The sequence below is a fragment of the Lissotriton helveticus genome, chromosome 2_2, assembly GCF_964261635.1.
Source record: "Lissotriton helveticus chromosome 2_2, aLisHel1.1, whole genome shotgun sequence".
NCBI classification, from domain to species: Eukaryota; Metazoa; Chordata; class Amphibia; order Caudata; family Salamandridae; genus Lissotriton; species Lissotriton helveticus.
In genome coordinates, this window is record NC_136060.1 from 295,966,808 (window position 1) to 295,982,071 (window position 15,264).

General features: G+C 44.3%; 1 protein-coding gene across 12 annotated transcripts in view; it reads left to right on the forward strand.

Annotated features, from left to right (window-relative positions):
• The window catches only part of PROM1 (prominin 1), a 588,333-nt gene that overhangs the window by 562,455 nt on the left and 10,614 nt on the right, over positions 1-15,264 (forward strand). Inside the window, exon 27 of one of the 12 annotated variants that reach the window (XM_078678443.1) lies at positions 13,566-13,605. The exons of 10 other annotated variants lie outside the window; for them this stretch is intronic. The gene's annotated coding sequence lies outside the window, so the exon portion shown is untranslated. Of the gene's footprint in view, positions 1-13,565; positions 13,606-15,264 lie in introns of those variants that run through there. One more of the 12 variants, XM_078678435.1, reaches the window with a different exon arrangement.

Below are 15,264 nucleotides of genomic sequence, written 5' to 3' on the forward strand. Positions count from 1 at the left end.
GCAGAGTATTGTCTGCTTCTAGGAGTTCAGCTGCTAGTCTAACTGTCTCCCTTTCTTCTTCAGTTTCTGGCATACTATTGTCAAGAAGGTTATTCTGTTTGTTTGCAGATCAGGTTTCTATGAAACAAAGATTAGATGCACAATATTTTGGAACAGTGTATCCTTCAACGTTGAATAAACCAAGAACCATACATAGGAGTCTCCTCCTGCGAGGTTTGGCGGATATGACCTTTCACCCACTCCAGACGTCTTTGGAGTATTATGGGAAAAAAGGGGTTCTGTGTGAAAAAGCACGACTGAGTTACTCTAATGTCTTGCGTTAGTTTTATCGCCTATCCAAACGTTGGGCGCCATGTAGTGTAGTTCCTATTATCCCAATAGGCTCTGCGCATTGGAATAATACCTTCAATAGTATAGACCTAGGACGGAGGTTAACTAGGTCTTCTACTGACGATATTAGACTTAAAGTTTTGGGTTTGCCAGCTAGCTCAGAGTTCACTAGAAACTTTCTCGAATAGGCAAGGAAGAGTTTAACCTCCCTGGATAGACAAGAAGGGATTTAGTTTCTGACAACCATAGAACATGACAACTTTGCTCTCCCCTAATCAAGAGTGTATCTCTAGAGTCGTGTGAAAACAAAAGACAACTTATTTTACTCAGTCAGTTCAGTGCATTCTTAGTTTCACCAGATTGTAGAGAAAAGGAAGAGACGGGCGTGTTCAATAAAAGATGTTATTTATTGATCAGTCTCTTTTCTCGTACAAGAGAAATGAATCGATATTATTGTAATACTTATGGTTAAGTAAAGTGCATACAATAAAAACAGAAGTATAAAATAATACTGTAAAAGCATTGATATGGTTTCTAAGCCATATGATATTTAAAACTGATAAAATAGATACATTCATATATACATTTGACTAATCGTACTCAACTGGTGCTTCTAACCACGCCTACCCCAGTGTACCTGACCTAAGCCTAATACGTGGGCGGGAGTAGATAAGTAGCAGTTTAAGTTAAGTTTGTTTTGCCAAGTGACTGACTCAAGAATTCTCTGCAATGGGGTTATTCAGTTCTGTACCTGAGATCTAGAATGGTTGAGGGCTGGTATCTCTCGTCTCTGGTCTTGATATTCCAGCTGCCTGCGAGGGCTGCTTGGAAGCGCCGGAGCTGGATTTCTCGGAAGGAGAAAAGCAGCGTCTCGTTCTCAGCGCGTCAGGAAGGCGGGGCAGCGCCAGTGGGCTTCGCTGTGTGCTGGCCTCTTCGGCAAGTCTCGCTGCTCCGATCTCGTCACCACCGCGTGTGTTTGCTTAAGGCAATGTCGGTAATATTTATACCTGAAAGGTGCCGAGATTGACGTAAGGATGGACATGGATACGTCAATAAGGATGTCATATGAACGGGCTCGTTCGCACATTCTTTTGCTGAAGTTCTCGGTGAAATCAAAACAATGGCCGCAGGGATTTTCCCAGGTTGTCATAGGTTTGATTTGTTTTGAGAACTCCGTATGCCTTATCAGGGGCTGGAGGAATAGTGCTTGCCTAATTAGATGGCAAGCGTTATGACCTAATCAGATAACGCGTTCCTGTGCCGTGGTGTGGCTTAATCAGATAACGGTTTTTTGTACCGTGGGATGGCTGCTAGTTAATTATTAACCAGAACAGGGTCAGGAATAGGGGGATCGATACAGAACCTATAGGAATACATCACAAGGCCCAACAATTTCGATGCCCACTCTTTCAAAGGGGGTGCCAATGACAGGGAATAGCTGCAGGGGAGCCCTGTGCTTCCCTTCTGACTTGCCACTGGCCTGGCAGGTAGGGCATGACCCACAGAAAGCATCTGAGGCCATTCTCATCCAGGGCAAATAAAAGTGGATGACAAGACTTTCAAAGGTCTTGTCTTGCCCTAGATGACCTTCCAGGAGAACATCTTGAGCCAGCTGCTGTAGGAAGGCCCTGGAGCACTGGAGGACCACCAACCCACGGGTTGCACCAGAGTCAGGAGCCTTAGGCTTGCTATATAGAAGACCATTCTCCCAATAGATCAGGTGATCACAAGAGGTGTTGCCAGCTCCTAGGGCCTCAGCCTGCCATTTAGGCTCTCCCGAGTAGGCACTCAATCTGTGCCTTGCAGAAATGCCTAACCTGGTGGCACCCCTTTATTTCTGCCAGTTGGTCAGTTCATGTAGGTTTCCAAGGGTGGCAGGGCCCTCCATTGTAGGCTGCGGGGAGTTGCCCTAAGACTCAGCCTCCTCCCAGACTGTGGTAGTTTCAGGAGGGGATTTCCCGTGCCCCTTGCTCTTCCTCTTTTTATCAGGCACCTGGGTCATTCCTCCAGGTCTTCCTGACTAGCCTCTTAGGCGGCCATGGACCGTATGGTCAGACACACCCACTCACTCAACCCTAAAATCTCCAGATTGGACCTGAGCTCTACCTCTTTCCAGATGGTGTGTTCTAGGTCATGGCATGGATGGACTCACAGCCACCCTCAAGGAACCTGAGACACCCCTCCCACTCAACAGGGAACTAGGGCCATTGGATAGTGGATAGTGACGTTTAAGGTTGACAGCTAAAATAACCTGGTGGAATGCATGAGGGACGACCTACTCTGAGGTCACCAGATGACATCTGACAGTTATCATGCTGACTCCAGTGTCTCTCAGAGCCTCCACCCACTGCCCATTGAAAGTGGCGCACTGTCTGTATTACTAGGCATGTGAACTCTTTGCATCACTCCGTCACCCAGGGACACTAGGGTAACCTCTACACTGTCTCCTACACTATCTGAGGTACTCTCCTCCTCAAGTGCTACTCTAGCCAGCCCCAGTGTCTGCCCACCAGTGGAGTGCTTTGCCCGCTTAGGACACTAGGCATCTTCCTTGTAGTGGCCAACCTGCTGGCACTCCAAGCACTTAGGGGGATGCCTTTCCTGAGGGCTTATTATCATGGAACCACTTCTTTTTCTGCTCAGGTGGGGACTGGGAGTCCTAACCCTTAGAATTCGTTTGTGGAGCTTTAGAGACCTCCTTGTTTTTATGTTTGTATTCCCACCTCCTTCTGGTGGGAACCCTGCCTACACTTGTAGTGAACGCTCCCAGATACCTTCTGATGGACCCTGGTGCTGAGCCAGTGGTCCGCCACCTTAGCAAGCTCCCTGGGGTAAGTAAGCATACAATCAATAAGGTGTTGGCGCATATCTGCAAAACAAAGACTGAACATGGGCTCTCTAGCAATCAAATTGTGCAGCCCCTGGTAATACTTTACTTCACTGCTCTTCATCCAACCATCCCGTTCTTTGCAAAACTAATCCACACAATCCACAATGACTGATGGTCAAGTTTTTGACAGTCTCTTACCTTCTACCTGAACATCAGAGGGATGAGGCCATATTCCTTGACAAGTGTTTCCTTCATGGAGGATACCTCATCATGTTCCCCTTCTCTTGGGCCAGTAGGGTGCCCCTCCCCAGATTAGGGATATGCTACCTTAGGCTGTACACCCAATTCTTCTCACGGAACTTATACATCCGTAAAACTACCTCATAAGTTTCAAATCACTTGTCAATGTCGTCTCCCACAACAAAGTCAGGCACCAGACTCATAGGGATGTGGATCATCTTGTCTGCAGAGGGTTCTGTATGTACACTGCCACCAATATTTCTGGATTCTGCTTTCCTAGCCCTTAGGCACAGCTCTCTGAGGCTCCTCTTTTGAACCATTTTCCTCTCCTCTGCATCCATGGCCAGTGGCCATGGCCTTTTCCCTCATGGCCTGTTTCTTTCCCTCCATGGCCCTCTCAGCCTCCATGACTAGGTTATTTTGCTCTGATTCAATTTTCAACTGGGTCATCTGTAGCCTAATCCCCTCTCTGCCTTCCTGTCTGCCGTCTCCTCTGGGGACTGGCCTTGAGAGAACACACTGCTCTCTGCTGTGGCAGCGAGTTCCAACTCAGGGGTCAAGTCATCCTCCTCAGCCAACTACTGTATCCCAGAGCTGGTATTGAGACCCTGCTCTGGCTTCTTCACTTCATCCTCTCCATCCTAGGCAGCTGTTGTGACTGGCCTCCGCCCATGCCCTCAGACCCTTTTGGAGCTCCACCTTAGTGGTGCTCATTTTGGCAGACAACAGCATCTCCTTACAAAACTCCTAGAGCTCGGCCACTGTCTAGCTCTCCGGATTGAGGAGCTCAAATTCCATTTATGCAGGTGAAGACCCAAGCACAACAGTGAGGTAGGATAAGGATGGATTTGAAAAAAAGCAAAAAGGTCAATCAAGGAGAATTTAAAACTCGAATTGGTCTCAGATTATTTTTCTGGGATTTTCAGTGTAACACAAAATCACCATATGTCACAGCACAAACACAAGTCCTACTCCTCATCACTTATCAAGAATGTGAGAAATTGGGTTACAGGTTGAGAGTGGGTGAAACCCTGCTCAATCAGTAGCCACAATCCTTGGCAGGGTGAGGCACAAGCAAACCCCAAATTAATTTGTGCTCATAACTCTGGTAGCTTGGCACAGAGCAGTCAGACTTAACTTAGAGCAACTTCTAGAGTATTTATGCAGCACTTCAAACAGTAATAAAGTGAAAACACAACACAAGATAAGTCCCACACCAATTTAGAAACATAGAGAAAAATACCAAAATGACAATAATTCAATGAGTAGAACCGGGGTTATGCAATTTTAAAGATTTAAATGAAAATTGTGCCAAAAAGCCCAAATTGCCAGAAAGTCACTAGTTCTGGCCGGCCGTGATAAAATGCGGGTCGGCTGTAGGGACCAGGTTAGTCGGGCTGAAAAATTACCTTCTCAGTCCAGCTCAAAGACTCAAATTCATGATGAAGGGGGTCATGATGAGTAGAGAAGCGTGGACGGCCATTCATATAGCACGCAGAGCAGTCTTGCCATTGCAGGCACTCATTGCTGTTGCGCGAAGATCCTGTTGGCGTCGTGCGATGATAGGCCGGAGATTCAAAGTGGCTCTTCCCGTAAGCGGCTGATACAGTAGCACAAACCTGAGTTGACGAAACTTCACGTTGGAAGGCTATGCGAATTACATGGTTTCAGAACCAACTGACCTGTTTGTTGTCACAAAGAACCCAAAAACTTCTATTCAGCCACTCTGAGGACATATGAAGAGCCCAGAACCTGAAGGTCCCACCTGGGGATCAGGGGCTTGCTCTAGGTGAATTTAGTTGCTGGTTCAGGTGGTCGGAAGCCATTTATGTAGCTGTGGCTCTGAACAGGAGCCCAGCAGACTAACCCTTGGAGTCACTCTGGGAGTCCTGGGTTCAGGCTCAGGTTCAGTCCCTTTGACTCTGGCAGGAAGGGCAGCATGTTAGCTATCAAGCAAGGCAGTAGTCCAGCAGGTCAACAGTGCAACGGAACAGCAGTCCTTTCAGTGACACAGCAGTCCTTCTTGCTGGCAGTCTCTCCACTGGTCCAGATGTGTACTAAATAGTTCATGTCTGAGGTCCAATATTTATACCTGGTGCCTTCTTTGCACTGGAGAAGCTTCTAGAGGTTTGTCCTTGAAGTGCACGGGTTTCTTGCCTCCCCTGTCCTGGCTCCAGACTAACTACAGGAGATATGCAGCCCTTTGTGTGGAGGCAGGACCCAATATATTCAAGTGTTAGCAGAGCTGTGTCCAGCACCGCCTTCCCATCCTCCCAGTGATGGCCTATCCAGGCACACCTAAGCTCTCTATTGTGTGTGGCTGTCTAGGAGGAATGCACAAAGCCCAACTGTCAGCTACACCCAGTCATGTGACCCAGAGACAGGCTGTAGGCACAAAATGGCTAAGGCAGGACATTGCAATTTTTCTAAACATGTATAATAAAGGGGTTGGGCTCTTAATGGCAAACTAGAATGGGCCTCTTTACAATGAATACCTAACAAAGTCTAGTTGCTGAATTATTATACTGACTAAACAAGAAAAGGACCAATAACCTAATTTTCACTAGCCATTGTGATTAATTTCACATTTTCTTCATGATTCACTTAAATACTTTTAAGACTTATTACTACATGCCTTTAAAGGGCAACCCTTTAAAAAAAAAAATGTATAGCATACATATCAATTCTGTTAAATTGTGAACATAACTAAAAAAAATCGTATTTTGACGTAACTAAAAAAAATGTTTTCTCCAAACTAAATCAGTAATGAGAGTGACCATTCTTAGACTAGTCCTTTGTTTGAAAATAATTATACACAGCGGAAATAGCAATTGACACTTTAACACTGTCACTAATGAATTTGAAACCTGTAGAAGGTCATCGCAAATGTGGCAATTGCACGGTCTGCAGCTCCACAATTGAAGGTTCCACTTACATGGACGGCGAGGTGCAATGGAGACATAATGAATTCTCCAATTGAACAACAAAGAACGTGGTTTACGGAATAATTAGCTCTTGTTCAAAAATTTACTTAAGCAAAACAAACCAGGAAGTGAAGCAAAGGGTAGTCCAACACCGCTCACGACTTAAAAATAAACATGACATTTTCAACATTGGAATTTAAAATCCAACTTTACCATAAGAGAGGCTTTTTCATTACAATTCCAAAGACACCAAACACAAACACTTTACCTGGGCCCTTTTGGAAGTCACAGTTTATTAAATATAGTAAGGTGACTCCAATGTTATTCTATGAGAGAGGTAGGCCTTGCAGTGGTGAAAAATGAATGTAATAGTTTTCCTCTACCAGGACATGTACAACATAAAAGTACAGGTACAACTTTTTAAATACACTACACCCTAGATGTGATGCATTTATTAAAAAGGAAGCTTTAGGCCCGGCAAAAGGTTTATTTTTCCAGGTCGAAATTACAGATTAAAACTGCACATACAGGCTGCAATGGCAGGTCTGAGACATGTTTGAAAGGGCTACTTAAGTGAGTGGCACCATCAATGCTGCAGGCCCACTCGAAGCATTTCATTTTACAGGCCCTGGGTACATGTAGTACCACTTCATGAGAGAATTGCAAGTAAATTAAATGTGCCAATTTGATGTACGCCAATTCTACCATGATTTAAGGAGAGAGCACAAGCAGCACAGTACTGGTTAGCAGTGGTAAAGTGCAGAGATTCAAGAAGCCAGCAAAAATAAAGTCATCAAAGTAGGAGGGTTGAAGGCAAAATGTTAGGGGGCGACCACGCCAAGGATGCCAAGTCTAACCGTTCCTTTGCAAATGTAATGGCTTATTTTGCACGCAACTATATTTAAATCAACACCACATGTTAGATTTCAATTATCAGTATGGAAGGATAGGCTAATACATCTTTAAACATCATTGGGATCTTTTTCATATGCAGATTGCGCAGGGCATAAAGAGCTATGGTATGTTTTTCAAATGTAACTTAAAATACAACACTTCACTCTTTTGAGTGCAGAGGTGTTGTGGACTCTGATATGGGTCTTGGTGATAAAGTGTGTTCTTGAACTATGCACCATTTTCAGATAGTTAACCAACATTTTATTGTACACCAAAACATTAGACATCAATGGCTTTTTCCACCACCAACATCATCCAGTAAATATGACCAGTTTTGGGCCCTTTAAATACTTAGCCATCCATCAGGGTTGGATTGAAATTGCCTCCAAAGACTGCATCAGCCAAAACAAAATCAAATAATGTTAGCACAAAACTTTCTCCATCGTCCCTCATTGTAGTTGTTTACTAGGTCTGTGGGAAATAGCAAACACTACTGGCTCATAATTCTAAGCATTATTTATAAAAGGTTTTTCAGGTCTGTTACTTGTGAAGCAGACAAAGTTTTAAAAAAATAAATAGAAAAAAGGCATAAAAGGTGGCCTGGTGCTGCAGCAGAACGGGTTGTATGCAGCCTATACACCTCTTTTCTTGGTGGTGGATCTTTTACTCCTTTTCCATATTCAGGAGTCCTGTGGTAGACGTGATTCTCCATTGTAATTCAGGTGACAGTGAAGAAACATATCACTGGAGCCTGATACCCCATCCTTGTCGCATCAGACATCAGGCAGGAGTGGATGCATGAAGTTTACTCTTCTCCTTTTGGAAAATGTCTTGCAAAATCCTATTTCTTAATGAAGCACAACATTCTCCAAAAGAACTTGCAACACCAAAATATCAGAATTACAACAAGGCTACATAATTACATTGTAAGCAACTCCTCAGCCTCAGTAAAGTTACAATTAATTGAACAGTCACGATATAGGCCATTAACAAAAAGCTGTCTGACTATGAAGGGACCTGTTACATACTTAAAAAGGGCCAAACCTTTTCCACTAACCGTAATTCCACTCCAGCCTAGCAACAAATTGCCAAGAAATGCCACAGCCTGTTCACTATTACGTCACAGCAATTTACACCAAAGGTTAGCAAGTTAAAGTATCAGGCCAATACTATGTCAGTCCATTGGAAATAAAGCCTTCCTCATATCATAACTTGCTGAATACCTAATTGAGTACCTCCCCATTAGCAGACATTAGCCTTTCACTTCTATGTGCCCTGCCTCTTGCCACTTTTGCAACCACGCCATACTGTCTAATGTGCTCATAGGGAGCGAGAAGGGCACAAATCTGCAGTTAAGCCTAGAGTGAAGCCAAGTGCTCACATAAAATCTGAGATTCATCAACACCCACTCGTGTAGAAATACACTATGCTCTCAAGACCTGTTAGGCAATATCATCTGCCTCATAGTTGGCTTTTTTATTTTTATTTATTTATTTTGAAAGTTTTATATAGCGCGAACAAGATCTTTGCAGATATCAGAGCGCTTTACAAGTACAAGGGGGTGATAGAGTAGTAGTTGAGGTAGTTAGGTACAAGGTGCATAGTTACATAGGTAGGTCAAAATACAAGAGGTAGGTCACAGGTGAGGTAGTGTCGGTACAAGGAGCATAGTCAAACAGTTGCGCCAATAGTATAAAAGTACAAAAATAAGGAGCATATACTTGTTTAAGCGTGCTTAAAATGCTTTTGGAGATAGCATAAAAGCATAGTTGAGGTAGGTGTGTGCAGGGTGTATAGTCACACAGGTGCATCAGTAGTACAAGAGTAGGGATAGTTGAGGTGGTGTAGGTAGAGTGTGCAAAGTCAAACAGGTGCGTCAAACAATATAGAAATATACAAAGAGGGAACGTATACAATCAAATAAGTCGATAATACAAGTAATACAAATAGACCAAGGGGTCAGGCAGGTAGTACAGAGCGGATTCATGAGAAATACAGAATAATAGATCATGTGTATTTAGCCATGAGGATCGCTTTTACTTCTTTCTTAAAAAGTTTGTTGGAGGAGATGAGCCTGGTTTCACTAGGGAGTGAGTTCCAGATCCTGGGTGCCATTCCTGAAAAGGAGCGTTTATAGGTTTTTTCCTTCCGAAATCTTCGAGGCTTCAGCAGAAGATTGTTTGTGCTTCTAGTAGTTCTAGAGCCACCAGAAATTGTCAGCTTTTGAGTGAGGTAGGCGGGTGAGTTCATGTGTACAGCCTTGTGCGTCAAGCAGGCGATTTTCAGATGTATTCTGGCTTCAAAAGGTAGCCAGTTCAGGGATTTAAAGTCAGGGGAAATATGCGAGTGTTTTTTTGAGCCAGTGATGAGTCTCGCTGCAGCGTTAAGGGACGCTCTTAGGGGTGCCGTTGTAGTTAGGGGGAGCTCGCAGAGGGCGGTGCTACCGTATTCTATGTGCGGGATGACTATAGATTGTACTGCAGTTTGGAAGTCTTTGGCTGGAAGGAAGGGTTTAAGTTTTCTCAAGGTATTGATTTGGAAGTTCGCTCCTTTGGTTGCCTTGCTGATGTGCTGCTGCATGTTGAGATTGGCGTTAAGTGTTATGCCTAAAGATTTTGCTGAGTCTACTATGGTAGGTTGTACATTTAGAGCCGTTAAGTGCTTAAGCCATGTTTGAGCCGTAGAGATTTTTCCGGGAGGTGAGATCAGGAGGAACTCAGTCTTCAGCGCATTGAGTTTGAGGTGATTCTCGGCAAGCCAGGATTGGGTGTTTCTGATCGTGGTGTTCAGAAGCATGATGTCCTTGGGAGATTGTATTTTGAGATAAAGTTGGGTGTCGTCGGCATACATGTGAAAGTGAACATTGGATGTTTGTAGCAAAGTAGTGAGAGGTTCCATAACTAGGTTGAACAGTGTTGGGGAGAGGGAGGATCCTTGAGGGACGCCTAGCGATACAGGTACTGGAGAGGACATCAGGTTGTTGCTTTTGAATCTTTGTGAGTGGTTGTGTAGAAAGGAGGTGAACCACTTGAGAACAGTCCCAGATATGCCCATTCTTGTGTTTAATAGTTCGAGTAGGTTCTCATGTTTAACTGTGTCGAATGCTGAGGAGAGATCAAGAAGGATGGGGAGGCAGGTATTGTTTTGGTCTAGGATTTGGAGGGCGTCGTCAACTATGTGAGTCATGGCAGTTTCGGTACTGTGCCCTGCTCGGAAGCCTGATTGCTGAGCGTTGAGGAGATCAAACTTATCTATGTGTTTAGTCAGTTGTAGCTGTACGCATTTTTCCAACAGTTTAGCGAGAGTGGGAATATTTGTAATAGGGCGGTAATTGTTTAGATCAGAGGGGTCTGCTGTTGGTTTTTTCAGTAGCGGTGTGACTTGTCCGACTTTGAGGGCGTTAGGGATGGATCCTTGTTGAAGAGAGCTATTGATAATCTTAGTCCAGAGTGAGAGGAGAAAAGGGGTGAAGTCTTTTACAGCGTTAGCAGGAAGGGGGTCAGTGAGGTGATTGGATGGTTTCAGAGTGCTGAGCAATCTGCCAATTTCTTCTTCGGAGTAGGTGCCAAAGGAAGACCATGTAGCATTGTTCTTTGGTTCAGATGCTGCTGTGTGTTGGGGGTTGGAGTAAAGGATTGCGTCATTGAGGAGATCTCTTCTTATGTTGTCGGTTTTTTGGTTAAAGAAAGCAGAGAAGTCTTCACAAGAAGGTGTAACGCCCAAGGTGCTGAGTGTCTGGGGTTGTTCTTTGGATTGTGTTCTGATTAGCTCAAACAATTTTCTTGGGCGGTTTTTTGCTTGGGCGAGCTGGAGGCTGAAGAAATCTCTTTTTGAGTGTTTTATTTTCCTGAAGTAGGCGTTTCTCTGTTTCTTCAGGGTTTTTAGGTGCAGTGCAGAGGGGGCTGACCTCCAGGTGCGCTCTGCCATTCGCATGGCCTGTCTATCATCATTGAGGCTCCCGTCATACCATGGGTTGGAGATCTTGGATGAAACTCTTTTCAGTTGCATGGGTGCTGCCTCATTGATTATTGTGGACATAGCATTGAGATAGTGGTCAGTCAGGAGTTGAACGTCCGTAGCGCCGAAAGGGGGAAGTAGGAGATTGCAGCTGTTAGGCGCTAAGGAGTTTGGGTTCAGTTTCTTCATGTCTCTTTTCCAAACTTTGGGCTTAGAGGGTTGAACTGGGTTAAATTTAATTTTTTCATTGATAAGGAAGGAGACAATATGATGATCTGACCAGTCGCAAGGTTGGATTGACTCAAGTTGAATAGCGTCCTCTTTGGAGATGATAAGGTCGAGGATAGAACCTTTCTCATGGGTCGAGCTATTGCATATTTGGGTGAGATCAAGGGCGTTGAGGAAGCTTTTGAGGCTATTTACCACTGTGTCACTGCTGTCATTCCAATGGAGATTGTAGTCGCCAAGGAAAATTTGGGTGTTTTGCCGTCCTGAGTTGGTTGAAATTGTGTCCATGAGTTGTTGGAAGAAGGAGAGCTTGTCCCCAGGTGGGTGGTATATGATGTGTAGTGAACATACCGGTTTGCTTTCGCTGATGACATCAAGGCAGAGGTATTCACAGGAAGTAAGAGAGGGGGCGGACGCTTTAATGACTGAGAGGTTGCTTCTGTAGATACAGGCAATTCCACCGCCTGTCTTTTTGGTCCTGTCAAGTCTAATGATACAGTAGTTGGGTGGGACTAGGATATCCATGATAGGTGTAGACGAATCAGATAACCATGTTTCAGTCAGAATGGTTAGATCCGGTTCCAGAGAAATGATGAGATCGGCGACCTCCGCGGAATGTCTTTGGGCCGATCTGCAATTGAGAAGTATGCATTTGAGGCTAGGGGTGCAGAGGGTGGAGGAAGGTTCTATAGTAAGGGGTACATTTGTGAGGTTGTTGGGGACGGCGCCTCTGTTGTTATCCTTTTGGTGCATGAGGGGGTTAGAGATAATCGTTGGGGTGGTTTGGATAGAACACATTTGCCATTCAAAGGACCAACTGACACACGATTTCAGGGCTGACAACTGCTGCACAATCAATCCCAACTTGTCATTCACTGCATCATGATTCTCAACAAAAAGGTCATATACTCGACCAGACCTTACACACAATATCAAAGCCTCTGCTGTAATGGTAACAAAATGTATCTGTTCTAAATGTTTGTTATCTCCTTCCAAATCTCAAACCTGATGCATTAGAAGCAATTTAGAAATCATTACTGTGAGTCACTATAGACAGATTAGTACTATTAGAGGCAAATTCCAGATATTCCAAAACAAACTATCCAGCTTCTGTAGAATGTGCAGTAGATCCACTGTACTGCCACAAAATGAGGGCAGAGAGGGATTTCAGTCCAGCACATGTCCTCCCTTTCTGAATTACCTAACCAATATTAATGTACTGTTCCGTTAGAAGAGATCCAAAATCTATAGTAAGGGTTTGGATCCAATAAGTCATCAGAGGTTAGCTCCTCTTAGGAGCACAAGCCCTCACCCACCAGTGGATGCATGCTTCATCATCTGGCTGTGCTCCTCATTGGGCTAGTGCTGCAATGCCCAACTGTCCTCCACGGGGGTACTTTGCTAGAGATCTTTTCTGTAGTGACTTACAGAGAGGGAGATTTTACCTGTAATCTCTCCGAGAAGTGATTGATGAAGAGATTCAGATGAAATGTGGTTTGTCTCAATATTACAATTAAATAAAGGTCTCCTCTGCTTCTATTGTATTTATGGGGCCTCTGATAAGTGGATAACATCAAATGGTAGATCATGGGGAAAATTATGGATCCTAGATCTTTCACACTACTAATTGCCTAATCTACTTTGGAGGATAAAAAAATGTATATGTTATCCTTACACCACTGGTTATTTGACCGTTCCCATGCTTAAGAGGAATGGTGATGATGTAGGCATAGTATAAATATCCAGAACTGTGGCGAATAACTTGCTCTTCTCCTCTCATATTGCTGCCATGTACTATCCAATACTGCTACCTCTCCCCTAAAAGAATTCCTGAATCGCATGTAACATGCTACCATGCTGTCCCACAGTATTTTATTGTCATTAATATACCAACATGATTCTTTTGTAAAACCTCTCATCTCAATATCTATAATCATGTCACACCAATGAAAATGCTTAATTTTCCTCACTTTCTGGGATGGTAGTTTTTGTGTCTTGATGTTAGCTGACAGTCTTGTGTCCTGTGCACTAGACAATTGCTTGTGACCATTTTTGGAAAAAGTTATATCCATCATTTCGTTTCCTCTGTGACCCCAATTTCCTACTTTTACTCAGTATTCTTGATACCTGTTTCTAAATTCACCTTGTGATTCTTGTTTTAGGGTAACCACAGAGGTCAATTTTCAGTATGAAACAAATGTTACTATAAGGGAGGCTTTTTCATTACAATTCCAAAGACACCAAACATGAACTGGTTCCCTGTTCAAATTTGGAAGTTACACATTATTAAATGTGATAAGGAGACTGCATTGTTATCCTATGGGAGAGGTAGGCCTTGCATTAGTGAAAAACGAATGCAAGAGTTTTCCCCTACCAGGGCATATAAAATTAGAGGTACATGTCCAACTTTTTAAATACAATGCACCCTGCCCATGGCCTAACCTAGAGGTGATTATATGTAATAAAAAGGAAGATCTGGCCTGACAAACAGTTTGTTTTGAAAGGTCGAAATGGCAGTTCAAAACTGCACTCAAAGGCGGCCTGAGACATGTTTGAAAGGACTACTTAAGTAGTGGCATAATCAGTGCTTCAGACCCACTAGTAGCATTTAATTTACAAGCCCTGGGTACCTGTAGTATTCCAATTCTACCATGGTTTAAGGGGGTAGCACAAGCGCCTTAGCACTGGTTAGCAGTAGTAAAGTGTGCAGCATCCAAAACCCAACAAAAATGAAGACAACAAAACAGGAGTGTTGAAGGCAAAAACTTAGAGGGAGAACCACACTAATGATGCCAGGTCTAGCATGTGTTCCTCTAAGCTAAAAGTGTGCCGAACCACCCAATCCCTGGGAGTTCTTATCACTAAGGCGAAAAACCTTTAGAGACTCAGCTCTGTCAAGGGAGCAACAATGGTGCCATACCGCTTGACGAATCTGCTGTAATATCCGGTGAGGCCTAGGAAGGCTCTCACCTCTGTCTGGGTCTTGGGGGTTAACAAGCAAGAATGTTTTGGATTTTGGCTTGGAGGGCCTGCACCTTGCCTCCTCCCACTTGGAGTCCCAATTAGACCACTGAAGCCTGCCCCATCTGACTCTTACTGGCCTTGATAGTCAGGTCTGTCCTCTGCAGAGCCTGAAACCCTTGCATGAGGTGGCACTGTTGTTCCTCTCAGCAAGAACTGAAGACCCCAGTGTTGTCTAAATAGGCGGCACTGATGTTTTCCAAGACCCGATTGACTAACCTCTGGTAGGTGCAGAGGTGTTCTTCAATCCAAAAGGCATTACCAGGATCTGGAAGTATCCTTCTGGGGTACAGAACATGGACCTCTCGTTGGCCCCCTCGGATAAGGCAATCTGCCGGTACCCAGATATTAAAGCAAACGTGCCGAGGCACTTGGCAGCTCCCAACCGATCTATGAACAAATTCGCTTAGGGGATGGTGTGTGCATCAGTCTTGGTGACCGTATTGAGCCCCCAGTAATGCACCCAGAACCTATGTTCTGGGGTTGTTCTTGGAAGGGCAGCCTTGGGGACCAACACCACTGGGCTGGATCAAGAACTGTTTAAGGGCTCAATTAACCATAGCTCCAGAGTTTTGGAGGCTTCCACCCTTGTGCTGGCTGTCACTTTATCAGAAAGCCTGTAGATTTTACTCTTCACAAACAGTCCCCATTATCAATATAATGGGTGCACTATTTAGTGAGCATTGGGATAAGGGGAAGAGAGAGGCAAACTGCCCCAGCAACTGGAAGTAGTTCCTCTGTTGCTCTAGGGTCAGGGTAGGGGAGATGTTAACACCCTCCACTGACCCGCTGACCCATCATGCTGCTTGGAAGTAAGGAAGTTGGGGAGAGGTTCACTCT